Below are 12,561 nucleotides of genomic sequence, written 5' to 3'. Positions count from 1 at the left end.
GGGGAAGATACAAGCTAATAGGGTTGGACATGATCCATGTCCCACAGGGGGATCACAGTCTTAATCTCCATTTTACAGATGAGATAACAGGCACAGAGAAGTTAAGTGACTTGCCCAAGGTCACGCAGCAGACGATCTTCAAATGGCTAGCAAATCCTTCTGGCTAACCTAATCCTTTGGTGACTAAAACCCTTTATTATCCTTGTAATGCATCATTCCACTCCTGGGTCCATCACTACCACAGATTGAAATAGTAGGTAGTGCTCTGAATAGGCTATGCTGAAAAGAAATAATTTTAGCTTTGGTTAGTCATCCTGACCTTCAAAATGAGCAAGGGTGGGAGATGTTCTTTAAGATGATATTGTTTCTTGGCTAAGGACTTCTCAGTTACTAATAGCACCAAATCAGAATGTCATTCTGAAACACAGTTTTTGGTACTACTGAGCATTGGAGTTATTTACAGCCACACTGTCTTTGCCCACAATCTAGTCATCCTGAAAAGTGAGAAGAGGAGGGTGGGGAAAGAGAGATTTTTACGTACCCACGTAGCGGGGGAGTGAGGTGGAAAGAAATATTCTCTCTCCTACTTGGTCTTTGAGCCCCATTTTTTTTATGATACTTGTTAGATGATTACTATATGTCAGGCACAGTTCTAGATGCTGGGGTAAATACAAATTAATCAGGGTGGACACAGTCCCTGTCCTACATGGGTTTCACAGCTTAAGCAGGACGGAGAACAGGTACTGAATCCTCATTTGGCAGTTGAGGAAACTGAGGTGCAGAGAAATGAAGTGACCTGCCCAAGGTCTTACAGCAGGCAAGTGGTGGAGCCAGGATGAGAACCCAGGTCCTCTGGCTCCCAGGCCTGTGCTTTATTCACTAGGCCATGCTGCTTCCCATTTACGACAGGGGACACTGTTCCACCTGATTGAATTGTACCTACCCCTGTGCTTACAACAGTGCTTGACACACAGTAAGCACTTCAACAGATACCACTTAAAGAGGTGTGTGGGGGGGAGAGATGGGGGGAGGGGGAGAAAGAGAAACAGAGAAAGAGACATGGAGGTGACACAATGTGGATCTCCCACTCAAGGCAGCCCCAGCAAAGGTCCCCATTATGCTCCAGAGCTGACAGCCCCATTACCGTGGGCTATTCCCCTGAGATTTCCAATGCAGGCACCTCAGTGTGCTGTTTCCCCACACCAGAGGGCGGAAGCTACAACAGTGGCAGAAGCAGCCATGACTGTGGTGGAGAGTTGGAGCAGCTTCAGCTGTCTCTTCTTTCTCTGCAAAACCTGTGCTGGGCCCTCGATCTTCATCAGGAGCAGGACCAGGCCCATGGCCACACGCAGAATTTTAGGGGCTTCTGCTGGCTATGTGGGTGGCTGAATAGGAGCCAGAAACTTGGGCCCATCCAAAGTAATGTGGGACACACTCAGCCATGTTAACTTCTTCCAGCCTAAACGCCGCCATCATCAGCAGTTAGGGTGCACCTCTATGTAAAGCACCATACTTCTTCTAGACTGTAAGCTTGTCGTGGGCAGGGAATGCGACTACCAACTCTGTTATACTGTATTCTCCCAAGTGCTTAGTACAGTGCTCTGCACAAAGTAAGCACTCAAATGGGATTGATTGCATGGGGGCACTTGAGCACGTAGAAGTAAAAGCCATGGTCCCTGCCCTCGAGGAACTTACTACTCTCTGCCTATTGACCTGGTTGATTCCCTTCCTACTGCCAGGGTTTGCTTTTAGGTCTGGCATCTATGCCAGTGACTGCCTTTGAGAACCACAGGTTTAGAATGAGCTCAGGGAAAAAAAAAAATCAATTTCCTTTACTAATTCTCCTTTTGCAAGGAATTTTTGTGGTTCTTTTGTCACGACTTTTTCTTTTGCTTTGAAACATAATATAGTTTTAAACATTGCAAAAAAGGGGATATGGAATTTCATATAAATTCAGGACATAGCTGGGTTCAGACTAGATCATTCTGACCTAAAGCATGCCCGGAGTATATCACCAAAACACTGTCCTCATATTCAGTGGGAACTTATGCCAAATACTGATAGTATTTATTAAGCACTTACTGTATGCAGAGAACTGTAGTAATAATAGTATTTATTAGTACGAGTCCCCCCACCCTAATGGGGCATCTTAAAAGTTCAATGGTGATAAGTTTCATTCCTGAAAGAACAAACCCATGAAAATAGTGCTGCTATATAACCTGTAATTTCTAGTAGTCAAAATGGAATTTACTGAACAAAAGCTACGCTTCAGATACTAGTTGATACATGTGCAGCTTATTCAACAGGATATACGTCGCTACTAGGAAAGAAGTTGAAACTAAATGAAACCATTGCTTCAAAGAAATATTGACCTAAGTTAGATAGTATTTCTATACTCACTACTGAGTCCTTTAAGAAACCACAAAAGATGACATTATTACATTAAACTTGGAGAAATTAGATACTTTGCCACTCAAAATTTGAGATTTTACATTTCTAATCATGTAGAGATATGTTTTCTTACCATTCCCATATATGCTACTACATTTTTTTAAGAAAAGTAACCCTCAAGGCATATTATTCACAATAGAGACATGCCCCTACACATAATAGACCCCACAACACACACACACACACACCAATCTTACCCCATTTTAAATTTTTTCTTAAAGGTGCCGATACACCATATTCCCCGAAGCTCTTCTTTTTCCAATAAGTGGTAGCTGATTCACTCTCTTTCCCTCTCTATTTGAAAAGAGATTGAACAGTATCTCTTAAAATGTCTCAAAAGCTAAAAGCCACGGTTTGATTCGGTGAATTCTCTGGTTGTTCTGCTTGTAATGACATCAGCAGAAAAAATTAAGCAAGCTTCTCTGGACACACCTCTCTGAATAGCTCAGGAAATCCTCTTAAAGGTACAGTATATTCTAATTCTGAGACTAAGCAAATTAGTGAAGCAGAGATCCAAAATGCCGGAAACAGCTTTGTTCAATAAATCCACTTCAAAAAAACAAACAAACACATAATTATATCTGCTGGAGTCTTTCAATGTTGACTCAACATTTAACTCAACATTTAACTCAAATTTCAGTATGGGGAGGCAGAACTGCCTTCTAGTCCCAAACTAGACTGGAGTCAGACTCAAACCCCAAGGGATGCAGGACTGTGAGTCGAGTAAACAAAATTCAGATTTTGCAGGGTGCTGCCCCTTTCTACTTCACATGCCCAGGTTCCTCCAGCTTATCTAGACTGTAAGCTTGTTGTGGGGAGGGAAGGTGTCTGTTATATTGTACTCTTCCAAACACTTATTACAGTGCTCTGCACACAGTAAGCACTCAAATACCATTAACTGACTCCTATACCCTCCTCTCACTGCCCCCCACCTTTTTTTAATGAACTGTTACCCTGCTGGGGATGAGAAGCTGTTGATGCTGTTATTAGCTCTATTCCCCACCCCCACCATCCAGCAGTTCGTTGGTCAGCAGTGCTCAGAGAGCCAGGGACACAAGCGTGGGGGAGAGGGAGATTGTATTAAGGTGCACATTTGGTTTATAATAATAATAAATAACGATGGCATTTGTTAAGCGCTTACTATGTGCCAAGCACTGTTCTAAGGACTGGGGTAGATATAAGGTAATCAGGTTGTCCCATGTAGGCTCACAGTCTTAATCCCCATTTTACAGATGAGGTAACTGAGGCACAGAGAAGTCAAGTGACTTGCCCAAAATTACACAGCTGATCAGTGGTGGAGCCGCGATTAGAACCCATGACCTCTGATTCCCAAGCCCGTGCTCTTTCCACTAAGCCACGCTGCTTCTCAAATAGTTATTTAATAGTTATCCATTCCATTTGTATTTATGCCAGTGCTTAGCACAGCACTTGGCACATGTTTAGCACTTAATAAATTTCCTAACTGGCTCGAGGTTCCTCGAGGGCAGGAACATCTTTTATTCATTTTGGACATTTCCCACGAGCTTTGTCTGGTGTTGTGCATACGCAGGTGTTCGATGAATGCTTTGAAGGATGATGGAACAAAACTGAATTCATTCATTCATTCATTCAACCGTACTTATTGAGCACTTACTGTGTGCAGAGCACTGTACTAAGTGACTGGAAAGTACAATTCAGCAACAGAGACAATCCCCGCCCGGTTTGAAAGGGGAAGGAAAAAATCTGTGGAAGTGCTTGGTGGCTGTGCAGGGGGGACATCATTTTTTGGGAGCTTTCATCAGATGTCCTCAGCCATATTATCTTTGCACACAATGATTAATCGTTAGTCATATATTTACCAAGCCCCCTCAGGCATTTTAGTAATCCATCCGTGGCATTTACTGAGTACCAACTGAGTGCAGTGGACAGTATTAGGTAGAGTTCAACATAAGTAAACCTACTTCCCTGCTCTCAAATGTATTTTCCTAATCTAAGAGAAGCAGCTTGACCTAGTGGAAAGAACTCGGGCCTGGAACTCAAACGATCTGGGTTCTAATCCCAGTTCTGCCAACTGCTTGCTGTACGACCTGGGGCAAGTCACTTAACTTCTCTGGGCCTCAGTTTCCTCTACTGTAAAATGAGGATTCAATATGTGTTCTCCCTCCTACTTAGATTGTGAGCCCAATGTGGTACAGGGATGGTATCTAACCTGATTATCTTAAATCTACCCTAGCGCTTAGAACAGTGCTTGACACATATTAAGCACTTAATAAATATAATGATAATAATAATAGTAATATAATGGGGGAGACAGACAAATTTCAACGCTAACTCTCTCCTTGACCCCTTCCAATCTGGCTTCCGTCCCCTACATTCCACGGAAACTGCCCTCTCAAAGATCACCAATGACCTCCTGCTTGCCAAATCCAACGGCTCCTACTCTATCCTAATCCTCCTCGACCTCTCAGCTGCCTTTGACACTGTGGACCACCCCCTTCTCCTCAACATGCTATCCAACCTAGGCTTCACAGACTCCTGGTTCTCCTCTTATCTCTCCAGCCGTTCATTTTCAGTCTCTTTTGCGGGCTCCTCCTCCCCCTCCCATCCCCTTACTGTAGGGGTTCCTCAAGGGTCAGTTCTTGGTCCCCTTCTGTTCTCTATCTACTCTCACTCCCTTGGTGAACTCATTCGCTCCCACGGCTTCAACTATCATCTCTATGCTGATGACACCCGAATCTACATCTCTGCCCCTGCTCTCTCTCCCTCCCTCCAGGCTCGTATCTCCTCCTGCCTTCACGACATCTCCATCTGGATGTGTGCCCGCCCTCTAAAACTCAACATGTCCAAGACTGAACTCCTTATCTTCCCTCCCAAACCCTGCCCTCTCCCTGACTTTCCCATCACTGTTGACGGCACTACCATCCTTCTCGTCTCACAAGCCTGCAACCTTGGTGTCATCTTCGACTCCGCTCTCTCATTCACCCCTCACATCCATTCCGTCACCAGAACCTACCGGTTTCACCTCTGCAACAACGCCAAGATCTGCCCTTTCCTCTCCATCCAAACTGCTACCCTGCTCATTCAATCTCTCATCCTATCCCGAATGGATTACTGCATCAGCCTCCTCTCCTATCACCCACCCTCCTGTCTCTCCCCACTTCAATCCATACTTCACGCCGCTGCCCGGATCATCTTTGTGCAGAAATGCTCTGGGCATGTTTCTCCCCTCCTCAAAAATCTCCAGCGGCTACCAATCAACCTACGCACCAGGCAAAAACTCCTCACCCTCGGCATCGAGGCTCTCCATCACCTCGCCCGCTCCTATCTCAGCTCCCTTCTCTCCTTCTACAGCCCAGCCCGCACACCCTCCCCTCCTCTGCCGCTAATCTCTTCACTGTGCCTCGTTCTCGCCTGTCCCGCCGTCGACCCCCGGCCCATGTCATCCCCCTGGCCTGGAATGCCCTCCCTCTGCACATCTGCCAAGCTAGCTCTCTTACTCCATTCAAACCCCTACTGAGAGCTCACCTCCTCCAGGAGGGCTTTCCAGACTGATCCCCCTCCTCCCCCCATCCCCCCTCCTTACCTCCTTCCCTCTCCCCGCAGCACCTGTATATATGTATATATGTTTGTACGTATTTATTACTCTATTTATTTTACTTGTACATATTTATTCAATTTATTTTATTTTGTTAATATGTTTTGTTTTGTTGTCTGTCTCCCCCTTCTAGACTGTGAGCCCGCTGTTGGGTAGGGACCGTCTCTATATGTTGCCAACTTGTACTTCCCAAGCGCTTAGTACAGTGCTCTGCACACAGTAAGCGCTCAATAAATATGATTGAATGAATGAATTAATTTAAGACTTGGGAGCAGGAGAAAGAATAAGGTATGAATATGTCCACGATCGGCTTCAAGGCACTCCACCAACTCATGCCATATTACATATATGTTCTCCATCTGCTACACTCCACCTTGCTCTCTTTGTTCCGCCCAAGTCCACCTTCTCATTGTACCTCCCTCTTGTTTCCCACCTCCATCCCCTGGCTCATGCTATTCCACCAGTCTAAAACTCCCTCCCCCGTACCAATCTGACACATCACAGCTCTCCCCACTTTCAAATCCCTCCTAAAATAATAACAATGGTATTTGTTAAGCGCTATGTGCCAGGCACTGTACTAAGCGCTGGGGTGGATACAATTAAATCAGGTTGGACACAGTCCATGTCCCACAGGGGGTTCACAATCTTAATCCCCATTTTTCAGATGAGGTAACAGGCACAGAGAAGCTAAGTGACTTGCCCAGGGTCACACAGCAGACAGGTGGTGGAGCCGGGATTAGAACCCAGGTCTTGACTCCCAAGCCCATGCTCAATCCACTAGGCCAAACTGCTTCTCCAATAAATACATTTTCTACTACAACTAGGATGAAATATAGAATGATTGAATGTACATACATTTCAAGGATAGGCATAAATATACAAGTGCTCAGGGTGGCTGGTAGGTTGACAGCTTGGGCTGCTGAAAATTGGAAAATGAATGTTGGAAGAGATGGGATTTTAGGAGGGCTTTGATCTGGCTGATTAGGGACTGGAGGGAAGTGGAGAGGAGGGAAGGAGGAGGTCCAAACCAAGGAGTGTCAGTAAGGAGTCAGAGGAAGGAAAGTGAGGTACAGTTAGAAAGTCTATTTGGGAGGAATGAAGAGTGTGAGCTGCGGAGCTGCAGGTAAACAGAGGCCGTATGGAAATACATAAGTAATATAGTTCAGAGGAAGGCTAAATTCCTGTTTCCAAAGTTCTTAAATTCTATAGGGGCATAACTAAGTCAGCTGATGCACCTGAATGCTTCTTTCTTCCAAGAGATTCATTGGGGAATTCTTCAAAGACAACCCATCTATTTAAGTATATTCTGTATAGTCTGTCTGGCACCTAGCAATTGCTGCTCCACAATAAAGGTGCATTATTAATACTCCAAATGATAAAAAAGTTATCTAACAATAAGAACAGCAAAATGAAATTTCTGAAAAGACTGATGGCAAAATAAATCAATCTGGAGGTAGTTCCTTCTAAACTGGCTTGAAAATGGCTGGCATAATAGAAGCCATAAACTAAGAAAAGCATGTACTCAGTGCGGCTTAGTGGAAAGAGCCCGGGCTTGGGAGTCAGAGGTCATGGATTCTAATCCCAGTTCTGCCACTTGTCTGCTGTGTGACCTTGGGCAAGTCACTCCACTTCTCTGGGCCTCACTTTCTGGGCACATAGTAAGCACTTAACAAATACCATCATTATTACGTACTTGTTAAGTGAGTAAAATGGATAAAATCAAAGTTCAAATCACATCTACTGTAGTAGCACAATGTGTGTGGGGGGGGGGGGGAAGCAGTGGTTGTGTTTGTGTTTGCTGGGGGGATAAGGCATAATCTCTCTTGTTGCCTTACCTAATGCCAACAAAGATGGCTAATGCTTCGGTCACTTGCCAGCCCAGCATGACTAGCCTCAAATGAGTGTTGAATACACGTGTTTGCGGCTTTAGGCCGGCCTGCCAGCTACTGGTTTCATCTTGGTCACTAACTCTTTACTGCTCTTGTCTTTGATGAAAGCAGCTCAAAATCTGGCAGTGGCTGCCTCATAGGCACGGGTCCCATGCCCCACTTAATTTGCCCTCCCTAAGCTATTTGTAATTGCTACATTTAAAAAACTGCATTAAATTTGGCATTACAAAATAAACCTCCGATAGGTAAACTGACTCCAGTGTTAACGTACCACAAATAGCATCCTGACTAGTTTTAGGTATGACTCTGCTCTGAAGAGTTTAACATTTGAATTTTCGTTTACCTCTTGGAAAATGGATAAAGCAATAAAATAGGCAAAGTTTTCTGCACCTAACATTAAAGATCCTACCTCATACTGTCATTCCCTGGAAGCAGAACAATTATCCATCAGTAATACCACAAATGGACCGATGGACCATCCAGTTCAGAATTCTGCCTCCAGAGTGGCTCCAGGATAGTTGGAGGAAACTTATGACGGTTGCTCTCCTTGGCACTGTTCCGAATGGCTAGGGATGGACCATCTTACATCCTTCACTTTCCTTATGGTCACCTTACTATGTGCAGAGTCCAAATGACCACACTACCTAAAATGTGGAGATAGGACACACATGGATTGCTGACTTAGCTCAAGATCCAGAGGCCCCACCCAACATTACTTCCACTCGCCACAGGGAAATCAATTCCCTCCCCACTCTCTCTTCCACCTTACCGCTTCCCGAACACAGACTGGAAGCCGAGCTTCTCCACTTCGGCCAGGGTCTTGGGAAGCAGCACAGAAGGGGCTGGGGTGATGGGGAGGAGCTCTCGAGCAGGCTTAGGTGACCTCCTTTAGGTGCCTCCCTCCTGAAACCCCAGCCCAAGTGGGGAAGCTGGGCTTCAAGCCTGTGTTTGGGGAGGGGTTAAACTGCCCACTCAGCACATCCCCTCTCCAGCTTCCTCCCCTGTCGCTTTCCATGCCAGATCCAATAGCTCCCAGCTGCCCAGGCCGCCATCTCTCCGGTCCCTGCCAAAAGCCACCGGAAAGCAGAACATGCTTTTCTCCAGCTCTGGGGTCCCCTCTCATGGAGATCACATCTGCTTAGAGAAGCAGCGTGGCTCAGTGGAAAAGAGCCGGGCTTTGGAGTCAGAGGTCATGGGTTCAAATTCCGGCTCCGCCAACTGTCAGCTGTATGACTTTGGGCAAGTCACTTAACTTCTCTGTGCCTCAGTTCCCTCATCTGTAAACTGGGGATGAAGACTGTGAGCCCCCAGTGGACAACCTGATCACCTTGCAACCTCCCCAGCGCTTAGAACAGTGCTTTGCACATAGTAAGCGCTTAATAAATGCCATTATTATTATTATTACATCTGGCATGCCACCCACCACTTGCCAGTCTTTTAGACGCATCTTTCCTTTTCAGCCCCAGCTGTAGGAATAGAGAGAGGGATGGACTAGAGCGGAATAGGGGCAACAGTTGCTGCTGCAAGTGCTGTCTTGTTGCTACTTCCCTCCCTTCCCCGTTTCCCTTCCCTTTCTTAGCTGGGGGTGGTGCTTTGAGGCGGGGAGAGATGGTGTTTAAAAAAAAGCACTCCAGCAGGGCAGTGGGAGACAGGGAAGGAGGGCAGGAATAGGGGTGCTGAATCAAACAGGAAAGTGGACGGGGGAAGGATTTTAGAGTTTAAGTTTTACTTACCTGTAGAGTCTGGTCATCATGTTAGGGCTGGTTCTGGAACAAAACCTAACTAATTGTAGTAAATCCATGGGAAGACATACCCCACGATAGTCATTCATGATATATCCACATTAGCAAATAAAGTGAACTCAAAGTGAAACAAATACATTGCTATTCACAAGCAGCTAGGCTTCTTTGGTCCACAGAGGTCTGGACAAGCCTCCCAGTTTCTGCCATACCCCTCTTGAATCTACTGATTGATATTTTCAGCCTGCACAACTCTCTACGGTAACTGAGCAACTAAAGAGAAGAATTCTTCCACTGAGGTTTAGAATCGCTCCCGTATTTTAAAATAATATGCTAGAATCTTAGATTGTGAGACCTCCCTCACCCCCTCGCTCAAGGGACAGAGACCACATCTAATTCCCAACAGTTCATTCTCTCCCAACACTTAGTACAGTGCTCTGTACACAATGCTTAATAGATATTACTACTATTACGTATCAAATTAATGTCTCTCCTGAGTGAGAAATACAGCTATATGTCGTAAAATCACAGTAAGGATCACATCCATTGCAATACATATTTCTCTCAGTACTCTTAAAAAGTAAAAATTATCTTAGAGTCTTAATATTCATTCCACCCTCAGCATTTACGTACATACCCGTAATGTATTTATTTTAATGTCTGTCCCCCCACCTCTAGATTGCAAGTTCCTTGTGGGCAGGGAACAGGCTACCAACTCTACTGTGTTGTACTGTCCTGCTCTCAGTACAGTACTCTACACAGATTAAATTCTCAATAAATGCACTGATTGATAAGCAGGGGTCAATAATAGATTCATCTTTGTATAGGCAGCATTGTTGCTCATTGGAAAGAGCACGGGCCTGGGAGTCAGAGGACCTGGGTTCTAATCCTGGCTCTGCCACTCACTTGCTTGCGTGACCTTGGGCAAGTCACTTAAGTTCTCTATGCCTCGATTTCCTCATCTGTAAAAAGGGGATTAAATCCTACACCTTCTTACTTAATCTGTGAGCCCCAACGGGACAGGGACATTGTCCAATCTGATTAACTCGGATCTACCCCAGCACCTAGTACAGTGCTTGTCACATACTTAACAAGTACTATAAGTATTATTATATAGATGCCAACAAAAAAATTTCCACAAATGTCAAAACCTTATATGCAGATGTCTTTCCAAAAATGCAGGCATATTTGCTCAATGACCTTGTTCAGCACAATAATCTTGCCACAACTTCCATTTCCTTTCCTCATTCCCAGTCAACGGTATTTATTGAGCACCTACTGAGTGCTAACTACTGTACATTAGCACTTGAGAAGCAGTGTGGCCTACTTGAGAACACGGGCCTGAAAGTCAGAAGAACTTGGGTTTTCATCCCGATTCTGCCACTTGTTGGTTGTGTGACAAGTCACTTTGTTGTCACTCAGTTATCTTGTCTATAAAATGGGTATTAAGACAGGCCCTATGTGGGACAGGGACTGGGTCCAACCTGATTACCTTGCATCTACCCTAGCACTTAGTATAGTGCCTGGCACAAAGTACTTAACAAATACCATAAAAAAATGAACAACTTGAGAGAGTATTAAGTACTAACATGTACAGATCTCCTTTTCCTTCTATCCTCTAGACTGTAAACTCACTGCGGGCATGGAATGCATCTGTTATACTGTTATATTGTCCTCTCCCACATGCTTAGTACAGTGCTCTGCACTCAGTAAGCACTTAATACAATTGATATATAATTGAATGTGTATATATACACACACAAACACAAACATCCATATGTATACATATATACACAACAAGTATTTTACAAAAAAAATGACTCCTCCCAGCAACCAAAATTAACGTCTGTCAATTCTAGAAGATGATGACCTCTGAAGAATGTACAGTTGCCCAACCTTCAAGGATGCTGAGGGCAAACAATCCTAGCATCTGGTTGCTACTGTCAGACAGAATACTAGGCCGGATGGATCACTGTCTGCCCTAGTAATGGTATTCTTTTAGGGTTTATGTAGCAGTAACTTTATTTCTTGAGCATTCTCTGGGTGCAAAAGACCTGTGCTAAGCACTTAAGGATTCTTATTGTTCCCAGTTCATGAAAGCTTTCGCTGTTATTAAAAGCCATTGATAATGGCCAAGACTGTCTTAACACAAACAGCCACATAGCAAAAACCACCTCCAAACTGATCCATTTTCCTAACCCAGACAACAGGAAGGATCAACATTTCACTGAGGCTGCTGAAAGCTAATCTTCAGGGAGCCAGAAAAGAAGTAATGTCTGTCCCTTTGATATACAATTTCTTACTATTGCAAACCCCGAGGGTGTGAATCACCTTTGTATTTTATGATTCACTTAATGCCAAATATATAATAATCATTCAATATGCTATTAACAATGCTAGAATCTGCACAAAATCCTTTTCATTTGTTACCTAAAACAATGTTACAGCAAACTGACAGGAAAGAAAAACTGTCACCTGTCACTCCCTATATGAACAAATTCAATTTATGAAGATAGAAAATTATCTATCCCAATCCCAAATTATCCAATATCCCAATTCTTCTCAATTCTTCACCACTTGTGAGTGGTGAAAGTGCATTTATGCAGGAGCTAAATTGAGCAAATGGTCACCAGGGACTGTGCGTGTTGCAGTTCTAACCCAAGGGGGGCAAATTCAAGGATGTGGAGAGAGGAAAGAGGCACAGTATTCTACACTAGAAACAATACATTTCCAGGTTTTTTTCCCCTCAAGAATTATCTCCAGAGAGTGATGGTTCCACAGGGGCAATCCCAGGAATTAACTAAAATTAGGGGAAAACACACACACACACACACACACAGAGCAAAAAGCCACATTCCCTCCAATAGTGGAGCAGCAATGATGGCTGCTTCCTACAGTATGGTTTGAA

General features: G+C 44.4%; 1 protein-coding gene across 1 annotated transcript in view; it reads right to left on the bottom strand.

Moving 5' to 3' along the window:
* The window catches only part of SHISA5 (shisa family member 5), a 62,350-nt gene that overhangs the window by 37,295 nt on the left and 12,494 nt on the right, over positions 1–12,561 (bottom strand). The gene's annotated exons all lie outside the window — the stretch shown is intronic.

The sequence above is a fragment of the Tachyglossus aculeatus genome, chromosome X1 (assembly GCF_015852505.1).
Source record: "Tachyglossus aculeatus isolate mTacAcu1 chromosome X1, mTacAcu1.pri, whole genome shotgun sequence".
NCBI classification, from domain to species: Eukaryota; Metazoa; Chordata; class Mammalia; order Monotremata; family Tachyglossidae; genus Tachyglossus; species Tachyglossus aculeatus.
This window is presented reverse-complemented; position numbering and strand designations above follow the sequence as displayed.